At 37.0% G+C, this 11,676-nt stretch overlaps 1 long non-coding RNA gene across 1 annotated transcript; it reads right to left on the reverse strand.

Annotated features, from left to right (window-relative positions):
• Positions 1-2,035: 2,035 nt before the first annotated feature.
• LOC148214973 (uncharacterized) lies at positions 2,036-11,346 on the reverse strand. Its single transcript, XR_015796898.1, has 4 exons — positions 10,980-11,346; positions 7,725-7,904; positions 5,715-5,893; positions 2,036-2,626 (listed from the first exon to the last, which is right to left on the reverse strand). It is a non-coding gene; the product is annotated as an uncharacterized LOC148214973 (long non-coding RNA).
• Positions 11,347-11,676: the final 330 nt, after the last annotated feature.

An 11,676-nucleotide genomic window follows, 5' to 3' on the forward strand; every position in this document is an offset into this window, starting at 1 on the left:
AATATGTGTTTTTGTGCATTTTATTGGTTTGTTAGGCAGAGATTCATTTTCTATTTTACCTACTCCCAGAATAGCACCCAAACTAAGGACAATACTGTCAAACTAATCTGCAGAGTGCAGAGTGTGAAAACTTCATCATCACCATCTCAGGTTGGTATTGTTCTAAGCCACACAATGTAAACTTGTTGGAGGGGGAAGTAGACTGAAAACTTAAAAAAAAAAACTTTTAATTTTAGTGTTTAGTAGCAGCATCCAGCAATACCTTTACTTCCTGCACCAACCTAGGAGGGCATGTATGGCTGAACTCAGGTTAAGCCTCAGCTTGTTAAATTTAGTGTTAATAACACTGTTGCACCAGTTTTTTTTAGTGGGATGGATCATTGGAAAAGGGGCTGTTGGGGACTACTTTAAATGTTGCCTTATGCTTCACTAAGATAGTGCTAGTTTGTGAGAAAGACCAAGTTACTTACCTGTAAACTGGACTAAATCATGATCATCACCATGAGCATAATAATCAAAAACAAAAACAACTTAAAATAGCATGGGAATATTCCTATATTCGTGGGATGAGGATAGTAAATTAATGTAGGTTTCTTTGTGATGTACAAACATACCTGCAAAAACATGAGATTATTTCTTTTTAACAAACATACATATATACAGAAGTAGAGCAACAAAGATGGTGAGCCACTTGGGGGCTAAATCCTATGAAGAACTGTTAAAGGAACAGGGTGTTTAGCCTAAAGAAGAGAAGAAGAGAATTATTGAAGGACTGTCACAGGGAAGAAGGTATGGATTTATCCTTCAGAACTCCCAAAGGTAGGACAAGAACCAATGGGTGTAAGCCTTCAAGCAAAATCAAAATAAATTGGAATTTCCTGGTCATGAATACTACTAAGCAGTGGAACCACCTCCTGGAATCATGGATACTCCATCACTCGTGGTTTTCAAGCAAAGGTTAGACAGCTATTTGCTTGGGATGGTATGAGGATTGGGGTTGGTCCTTTCCAACCTTATAATTCTATGAAAAAAATGCCCACAAAGAACCATAGAATTTTTCTTCCCTTCCCCATGGCTGAACCATACCTTGCTGCATTTGTCTCTGCAGTTCACATGGATGCAAGCCTAAACCAGATAGGGCAGCCTGCTCCTACATGGGTTGCTTGAAAAGGTTCTTTGGGCTACTTTAAATGCTGGCCTACAAATCACAATCCTGGTTAGTGGCTCAAATAGGTTTGCCTTCAGCAAGTTCCTAAACTGGGCAGGGAAGCCTGCTCCCACATGGACAGTGGGAAGGCCTTTGTAGTTAAGCCATTCATCAAGTACAAGAACTTTCATGAGAGTGCCAAGAAACATATCACCAATGCATGGCAAGAGAAGAACAGGTTGAGGGAGCAAACTTTCTTGACATCAGGAAGCAGCCTGAGATGAGTGCTGAATGCCATGTTGACAGCACCATGAAGCACCAGGAGAATCATAGGAACAGGTTCCATACTGAGTACTATTGTATACTTTAAGGGGCATTACCACCATAAGTGGGAACTTTAAAGGCAGTCTAATCCAAATGTGCAGTAAGAAAGATGTACAGTAGACAAGGCAAGCAGGTGTGATAGGCCACTCACTAAGGAAACATTGTTCTGTTGTCCATAATGTTAACCAAGGAGCCTGTACCTGCCCACACTGAATGTACTCACAATCTGTTTCACATTGTTTGCCTTCCTGTATAACAATATAACTTAGACTCCACTGTTGCCTTATGCCTGTTTGGGGAAGAGGAATGTTTGTGCTAAGAATATAGGTATCTGCAGTTGGTCACTTGGTGGCAATGTTGCTTGATATGTCTGCTTCATTGTCCCAAGAGGTCTATTCTGTTGTCAACTCTTGCCTGCAGCACAAAGAGACATGTGCTGCAGGCAACAGTTATTAGGTGACATGTGCTGCAGGGAGTTAACAGCACCCAGAGTTCCAATGTTCCTCCACCTGTACCCCATGGAAATTCACAGGCCAGTACTGCCTGAATTTTGCTGCTCAGGGCATGAGTATGCATTGGTGCTAGCTGAAGAGGTATGGAGAAGGCAGGCAAGGATGGCATATAGTGGAGGTGCCCACCCTTACCATAGCCTTTGTGGTCAACACCTGAGATTGGCAATGGGTCTCAACAATCATCTCATCATCTCATTCTCCTCAAGGTGTCTGCTGACAGTTAAGTGCTATTGTGCCTTTGGCTTGTCAACCAGGTTCATCATACCTGCAAAGGAGGAAGCCAGCTACCCTCAGGAGGACTGACGACTGAAGGGAAAGGGTGCAGGCAATTGGTGTGTTCCATGGCCACATTGTTTCTGTCCAAGTGTAACCTGTACTTTGCTGCTTTCCATGGCTGTCTTTTATCTCTTCATTATAGCACCTGCCCTTTGCCAGTGAAAACTTGACTCCTTAGGAAGACTGGTCTTTAAAGGTAACGCATGGTAGTTATGCGAGTTCATGTTCCATTGTTTGTCCTTTTCACCTTTGAAACCTAGACTCAGCCTCCTTCTATGCTTCTGTGAGGGGTGGGGCTTCTGATGTATTGTCACTTGACACCCTCTGGACAATTGTCTATGGTTGCTTCTGGTTCTGTCTTCTTTTACTGCAAAGTAAAGATTCAGGATCACATCCAGATTAGGACTACCATACACCAAACAGAGTGATTAATCCCTCCTAGTCACTTCCTTCCTGAAATTGCCTTCTTATACCAATTAAAAAAGACGGGAAGCCTATACTTGTAAAACTTTCTTTATCTGCCCATATTGAAGAAAGGACAATTTTGGAAGGGAATTGGTTGATAAAGTAATGTTTAAGTCTTTTTCTTTTCTTTTTTTTTTTTAGATTTTTTTATTCCACCTTTATTATTATATATATACATATATATATATATATATATATATATCCAAGCAGCAAACATACCTAATACTCCTTCCTTCTCCTATTTTCCCTACAACAACAACTCTGTGAGTTAAGTTGGGCCAGCTTTCATGCCTCCTACATGCAATGGTCTCAATCCATATTAAGAGCCTAATATAAAGGAAAACAAGAAAGTCATTTGCTACCTTATTGAAGTTCCATGTGGCTGGAGTAGGGACCACAGTGAATTCTACTGGAATTCTAGTCAGCTATGGACTGGAGAATAAGGCAAAGGCAAATTATGAGGGCATGGCAGAGAAGAGTGGGGGGACATGTTTATGCTGTAGCTATGAACCATAAATGCATAATAAACTAGGAGCTTGCTTTAAATCCTACATAAAGTTATACTTGTATTTCCTTAAGTTCAGATTTCACTGAAAAATAAATTTTAAAAAGGTTCAGATTTCACTTTACTTTAACTAGCTGCTCTGTAAACCATCAATGTATATTTATAATATTTGTAGAAATCAGTTAATGATCTGTCCCAGAATGCTCTGGGTGCTACATAAGTTATGTTAAAGTTTGTATGAAGGATTCTTCATTATTTGTCTAAAGAACTTGAAAAGTCAGATAGGCAATACTGATTAGATATATTGCAGTCCTACCTAGCTCATGATGTCCTGTAGATGGCTGCTCATTACACCTGAACCTTATGCCTGGTTTGTCACATAGAGTTGTCTCTAAAGACCACCCAGCAACTGGTCAAAATGCAGCTGCCTGTGTGCTCACTTGGACAATCACAGTATAAAACCATTGCTATACCAGCTGTTCTGAATACTGGTTTGTTCCTGAGTGCTGTTCATGGTGCTGGTTATTACCTATAAAACTCTATATGGTTCAAGCCCTGAGTATCATACAGCCTGCCTATTCTGCCTGTCTGACCTGGTGAATGGGGGCATCCGCTGAATGTCCTCTCCTAACAGGAGTTATGACATAAGGGGATGCTGACACCTACTTTCTGAGGCAAGAATGGCCTCCATTTTTATATCTTCTGGAGAATAGTTAAAACATAGCTTTCCCAGAAGGCCTTTGGAGATTAAGCAGCTAACAGAACACCTCTATTATCTGTTACTGCTTACTTTCTTAAAATCGTATTATGTTTTATACTTTATTTGGTTTTGTACACAGCCTAGATCTTCTGGGAAAAGACAGTTTATAAATCTAATATGCTACACACGTGCACACACACAATATTCTGTGTTTTTAACAAACTGAACAAACTGAAAATTGCAATCCACATTATAGTTATTCTTTGTTTTCAGTAAACAATGCACACAAAACCTTAGACTTCACTGTAGCAAAATCTTTAAATGTAAAAGAAAGTAATCACCGTTAATCACCTATGTTTTCTAGAATGGCAACATATAATATGCTTTTATGGGCTGCAGCTTTGTATTTTCTAATTATCTGCTGAGAACACTGATGGAAAAATTGGAATCATTCCATAACCGGAACAGACAAATGCCAATTTCGAAGAGTTCATACAGTTTATTAATTTTCCCCTTTGTTGAAGGATCACATTAAAAGGTGATATCTTCCTTTATAAAAAGTACTAACAGGAATTAGTACTTTTTTCTGTTTTTCTGTTTTTTATATAATAAATAAGTTTGAGCCACATGGACACATAACTCTGTATCTGAGGATAAGTTTAGTTCCTTCACTTTTCTCTTAGTTTGGGGCATAAGTCAAATGTGAATTATGACTTGACATATTAAATACAGTATGTTTGCTGATGTTTCTGCTAAACATCACTTAATAAGTAGCAGCAATCAATTCTACTGTGTTGATGAATACCCTACATTTTTATATTTTTACACATATATCTGTATTTTTATTTTTTACAACTTTTATTTTTCACCTAAAAATATACTAGGTGGAAACCAAGTATCAGCAAGGCATACGCTACATGTTTTCAATGTAATTGGTGGGCAGTTGTTTTCAGATCTATCTTCCTATCTGCCTGCTACCATTATGTAATTTAATGATAAGTTCTTTTTTTTTTTCTTTCCAAGCAATTTGAATTTTATTAATTTCATCTATGATAGCCTTCTCGTGTAGTGCCCTCTAGATGTATGTTGGGCTGACAATAATTCTAGAGGATACTAGACTGGGAAAGGTTCATGTCAAAGAATTCTGATCCATCAGTGAATTGTTATTTATTGATTAAAAAAAAAACACAGATTACAATTAAGGATAATTTAATAAGTAATTGAATTGCAGTTTCACTTATAAGAAAATTGTGGCTTCCTGCATGCATGTTTTCCAAGTGTAACACAGATCTCCTTATAATGGCTTAAAAAGCAGAAGTTAGAGAAAATCAGTTTTAAGATCCTGAGCTGTCTCTCACTATGTCATCTAACCAGAAGCAATTTTTGAATGTTCCAAAACTGGTCAGCCATCAGAACTTCTTATGTTCCTCCTAAAGGTTGCCTTGTCTGCTTTCCCAGCAATGTGAGAACATGTGCTGGTTCTTGTTCCTTTTTTTGCCCACCACTAGTGTGAAAATCTAATGTCCAAATTGTTTTTGCTCATAATCAATATCCCTGTTGTGGGTACATAAATTCACAGATGTAACTGTCAATCATTGATTGATAGCCCTAACCATAACCCATTTGGTTGGAAAAAGGCCAAAATAAGTGAATGCAATCTATTGATGTGGGAAATCCACTGGCAGGCAGAATAAGGAACAACAACCCATTTGTTTTTTATAATTTGCGAAGTCCTTGGTGGAAGTGGGGAGAAACCCTTAGAAAGTGGAAAAGGAGAAACTATACCTGTACAGTCATCCTTCTACAAAGGAGGGGGGGACTACTGGTTTCCTGCCCCTTTCCACAGTCCAACAATTCCTCTGTCTTCTGTAAGCAGAACACAAGCCCTTTGTAATTGGAGCAAGCTGGTCCAGTGAAAGGTGAGGATCGTGCACAGTCTTCGAATTTCACTTGATGGTTTGCAGCTGATCTTTGAAAGGAAGGGGAAGATGGAGAAATAAGATCTATCATGACCCTTGAGGAAAAGTTGAAGATCTCTTTGCCTTGAGATTGGATGATTAACTAACTCTGGAGAGTAGAAATGAAGGCAAGTATTTGCAAAGCTGAGGAGAAAGTTGAAGGATTCAGGATGGGACATTAAAAAAGGATCTTATTGGAGCTCACCTCAGTCTGAAAAAATGACCTCACTGGACCTTCACCTCAGATTATTTTGACATCTCAGGCTTTTGAATAATACTGAAAACTTTACTAGGAATTTTTTTCCCCCCAGGTTCAAGGAAGCCTTTACTCTGGATAAAAATGGCTCAAAGCATTGTGAGCACACTGTGCTAATTGAGAATTAAATGTGTCAGGCTGCAGCAAAACAAATGTGTAGTTTTGCTTTTTGCTTTTTTTTTTTTTTAAGTACAGATGTAGTTTTTGTTTTGAACCTGAAACTGCAAATGGCATGTAAGAATGTAGATATATATCTCAAGTTTGCCCATTTAAATCACCCTTGCATTTCTTGGGGGTTGAGAGGGTGTGTGACCTATCAGGCTGTGGCTACCAGACACAGGGCCAATCAGAATAGTGGACTCTCCCTGTATTCATAGATCTGACTCTCATCTCCCTTGACTAACTTTTTTAGGTGTTGGTTCTAATTGAGTCCAAGGACTAGTGCTGCCATTAATGGGATTCTGACAGTGTGCATCTCAGAAATGTTTTACCACTGGCCCAAGAGCTTGTTATACTGTGTTATGTTGTGTTACATTGTTATATTATGTTATGTTGTTGTTATGTTATGTTGTTATGTTATGTTATGTTATGTTATGTTATGTTATGTTATGTTATGTTATGTTATGTAAAGAGATCATTATGTTCCCCTTTTGAATAGGCAGAGCAATACCTGCTTCTGACATGGTAGAAACTCTATAGCATGTAGCAATCTCAACCTTACATTCCATCTGTGCTATAAATTATTTTATTATCTTGGGTTCTGTTAGAGCACCCATCTAGGGTGAGGGGTAAGGGGGGAGCAAATGATGAAAGCAGTGAGGTGCCATTGCAATGAAGCTCCAGCTCTTTTGTACATGTGTTGAAATATTACATATACCAGAGAAAGGGACAGACTTGTGTTTTGATAGCACTGTGGTGTTTTTGTCATTCTGAGAAAAAACTGCGATCCTGCAGATGTCTGTGATTTGTATGATGTTTTTTATTACTGATGGTTACTATTAACTCATTGTCAAGAACGTGGACATATATTAACTAGAAATTTGTTGAGTCAGAATCTGATTTTAACATTTTGCTACTAAAAGAGGCATCGTAAAGTACAGATTTCAAGAATCAAGTATGGTAACTGAAATGATATCTCTCTTGGCAAATATCTTTCCACTATGATGATAACACCATTTCTGAAGTCTACTTCAGATATTGCATAATACTCCAACAAATCTACTCTGCCTAAGAGTAGTCAGTTGGATGCTGGGAAGGGGAAAAAAAACTGGATTAGATAGTCCTTAAACTGATCTAGCAAGGCAATTTTTATATTCTGTGTTTTTAGAGGGAATGGGACAACCTTACTACTCCTATTGAGTAGATGATATTCTGACCTAAATCTTACTCTTGTTATTAAGATTTGTAATCAGATCAAGTATAAGAGGACACATTTACAAGGAACAAACAGGCAAGCAAGATTCATAAGATTCTTCATAGAAGAAAGCAAGATGGAGCGATCGATAGAGTGATAGCTAGATAACCACAATTAAAAAGAAATACTAAAGAATAAAATATATAATATAGTGCTGGAGATAATACCTTACTTGTTCAAGGTAAATGTTCCTCAAATCCCAATTTCTCAGAAATCAAACTCCTATTTTGTTGTTCTTATAAAAATGCTGTAAAAACGGTTTCCACTGCACAGATAGCTTTGCACTTATTCTGTTTCATTCTTTTTTAAGAAACTGGTGCCTGTGTGGTTTTTCTTGTAGATCTGCCCTTTGGTAGAAAGATGTATTTAATGTCAATTTTACTATATATCTATATATATCTATATCTATATATATCTTTATCATCATAATGAAAAAGCACTGGAAGCTTAGTTTATTTTCTTTTATTTGTAATCCTTCTCTGAGGTGCTGCATTATGTTTTAATAAGTCCAACACTTCCTTCATAATTTTAGAAGTGCAGAGGGCTTTCTAATTAATGTGATCTACCGCAGTACAGGCTTTATCAAGGAGACGACTAAAAATCATTGTAGCATGAGCCTGAAATGACAGGTCTCTTCAGGAAGATGCTGATTGTATTTCTTACTGTGTTTTCCATCTTGACCCCTGTGTTGAATCTCTAAGAAGACTAGTGGGGGAACTTGACTGCATTTCTAACTAATGGCCACTGAATTGCTGAAAGGCCTCCTTCAATCTGTGTGCATTAATACTCTTTCCTGACCAAAACCATTCTGGTGATGTTTGTTTAGTAGGAATGACAGCTTCATTTATCTCATCTGTGTATTGCATAGTTCATTATTGCAGACACTGCAAAAAGAATTGAAATCTAAGCCCACTGAGGAGCAAGTTCATTTGCTTTTGAACCTCTACATCAATGCTACCAAGTTTGCATTTAATGCAGAGGATTAGGGGCATATAATGTAAACAATAAAGAATAACTTACATGCTTACTACCATATCTCAAAGAAATTGAAGGAATGACTTTTAAAATATGCAAAAATCCAGCCTGGTAAGCTTCATTGATGCCTTCAGTGGGCTGCCATACACTCCAGCTGTTGTAACATGCAGGGGAAGAATGATAGGGAGCAAACTCTCCTTCAGGGGTGCTTGCTAATTTTCTTACAAATGTCTTTCTGACAAACTGCCAAAATAACTTTACAACTTCCCAGAACACAAACCAGCCTAAATTTACCTCCATTGAACAAATGGTGGTAGGGCAACCTGATTAAGAAACAAGGGGAATGTACAAAATGAAAGCCTCCCATTTCTTTGCTCTTCTTTTCAATGCTGAGTTTCCAAATGCATTAAAATAATTAGGGATGTAAAGAAAATTATTCCCAGATCACTTAGTAGCAGATCTGCAAGAACTGGATAATGTTGTCAATTGCTACAGAATTGACAACATTATCCAACAGAATCATCCCCATCCCCCACCCCATTTTACAGGCAAAACTCTGGACATGCAAATGTAAAGTGTTTCAAATAAACTAAAAATCCCACATATATTTCTGAAAGTTGCATACATAAAAGCATATATTGGGTTAATTTGTGTTTTTTAAAGAATATTTTGGGATAGTCACATTTAAGATAATTACAGGGAAAGTTGCATATATTGAAGAAATTTACATTAAAAGCATATGTAAGTTGGAAAAAGTTAAATATAAAGATTTTTCATGTCAGGGATTTATGACATGTAATTATGCATTTATTTATTTATGTAATTTTATCCCATTTCAATCAGCTTTGTTTATAAGACTTTAAAGTCTCTTTAAAAAGTTATTAAAATTAATTGAAAATCCAAGGAACTGGAATACTGCCTTACTATGCAAACAACATAAATGTGAATTCAGGAGAGCAGTGACTAGAAGGCAGGGAATTATTAAGCAGAAAGGATTAACCATAATTCAGCTAGAAATTGATTTCCATTGCCACCAGTTTGCAGTGGGTCAATGAGTAATAGAAATGGCAAGAATGATGGGGCTGCACATATCTCTTCAAAGACAATATTACAAATATTGGCAATATCATACAGCTATCACATGACCATCCCATGTAGTTTTGACTATAGAGATAGGAACCTGTCCAATCAGCTTTCCTGTTCTGTGATGAAAACCCAGTAGAGTCTGCCTTATTGATTCTTATTGGCTCCTACAAATCTTTGTTGTTCGTGGATTCTGAGTAATTGACCAAGTTATAGTGTTACCCAGAGCTGCAACATTCATATTGACAGATGAACATCTCACTCCAGACTTAGTTGAAGAGGTAAATATGAGGCCTTCTGGAAATGAGATTATGTCAAGGGATTATTTTGGGGCAGCATAACCAAGATTCTTATCAATGATCAAGTTCCACAAAGGAGAGTTTGCAAAAAGTATATATCATAGGATATTTCAATAATATGTTACAGGATGAGATTTGATGGAAAGTACCCTAAATGTCTATTTTTAAAACAAGACATATACTACACTATTGTATACTTCAGTGGTTTCACATAAATGAACATATGACATTTGTGCAAAAGTTGCTACGAATAAAATAAATTATTAATAATAACAGCTGGTACACCTGGAACTAGACTATTTCAAGCCATTACAGTTGAAATATTGCCTGAATAAAAAGCAGCATCTGTATATATTGCTGATATATTGATTACGGTGGCCTGAAGTTTGGCTTTTACACTAGAGATTTAGGGGTAGCTTTACATATTAGGGGAAAAAAATATGGACTTACCAACTATAGTTATGCATTTATCCAGAACTGATCAGTTTTTATTTTGGGAACTATAACTGGCAGCCAAGTTACTGAAAGCTGTAAATTCAATATTATATCATATAAACAGATATTTATAGGATTTGGCAGGACTACTGAGTCCTGTTCTGGATAGAATGTGACATTTCTGAAACCTTTAGAGCTTTTACTTTGATGGTGTCAAAATGTTTTAGACTTCAGCTTCCAGAATCTATGATGACTGATCATAATTGATACTAAATATTGATATCAGGATTCCCACTGTGTCCCCAAAACCAACTTATCAAGTGGGGCACAAAAAAGTTTCTTCATGATGCAGGAAGCCAAGTATAAATAAGGCTATATAAATATGATCAATAAATACATAGATAAATAAGCTTCAGATTCAGAATCTTTTCTATATTCTGTTCTTCAGCTGCAACTTTTCAGCAAAAGGAGCTGTTGAAACACAACTTATTAGATGTATTAAAAGACTTCACTTTGGAGATCTAACCCAAAATTCTGTCCACATCTCATCTTGATAGCAAACCCCCAAATCCCACAAGAACAACACCTTGTTGATCAGTAGAAGACACATGCTGGATTGGAGGGACTTACTCCATTTCAGATGAAGTCTAGTGCAGCTCATGGCTCTGCACCATTCCATCTCATATCCCCGAAGATTCATAACTCAGAATTAAGGAATAAAAACACTTCCAGAAAGTTACTGAAAGGAGAAGAAATAAGATACGATCTGTAACTCAATTCTTAACTCTAACAGACTCATTCTAAACAGAATATCAAATAACAAAAGCAGGCTAAATACTTAACTTATCCTCTGGTTTGTGATAAAACAGTAGTGTGGATTTCTCAGAATATGAGTAAGAGAAGTTACTCATATTCTTCAATATTCTTCTCATACGGTTCAAATTCCACATTCTTCTTATGCTATGTCCCAATTAGTTGCAGAGAATTCACAAGTGTTCTTAAGCTGATAGAAAGAAAAATGCAGGAAATGACATTTCCAGTGGCAAAGAGAATAGGAAAAAATTCCTTTCATTTTAGCTTTTCAATTAATGAACCCAATAATACTACTGGGGCAACCTAGGTGTAAATTTGGATGGCATATGTATGCAAAATATGTATGGCTTATTTGAATATCAAAATATTTGTGGAACAGAAGTACAGGCAACCTGCGGGTTAAGAATGTCCAACTTATGGACAACTCATAGTTACAAACAAGGCTGCCTGTTACTTAAAATGGTGGATGTCTGACCTGTTACAGTACTTAAAATGGCTGACCAGCAATGTGATC

This window comes from Python bivittatus, unplaced genomic scaffold (assembly GCF_059951505.1).
Source record: "Python bivittatus isolate LINGU-HERP-01145 unplaced genomic scaffold, Pbiv_v1 ctg000480_np1212, whole genome shotgun sequence".
Classification (NCBI taxonomy): Eukaryota; Metazoa; Chordata; class Lepidosauria; order Squamata; family Pythonidae; genus Python; species Python bivittatus.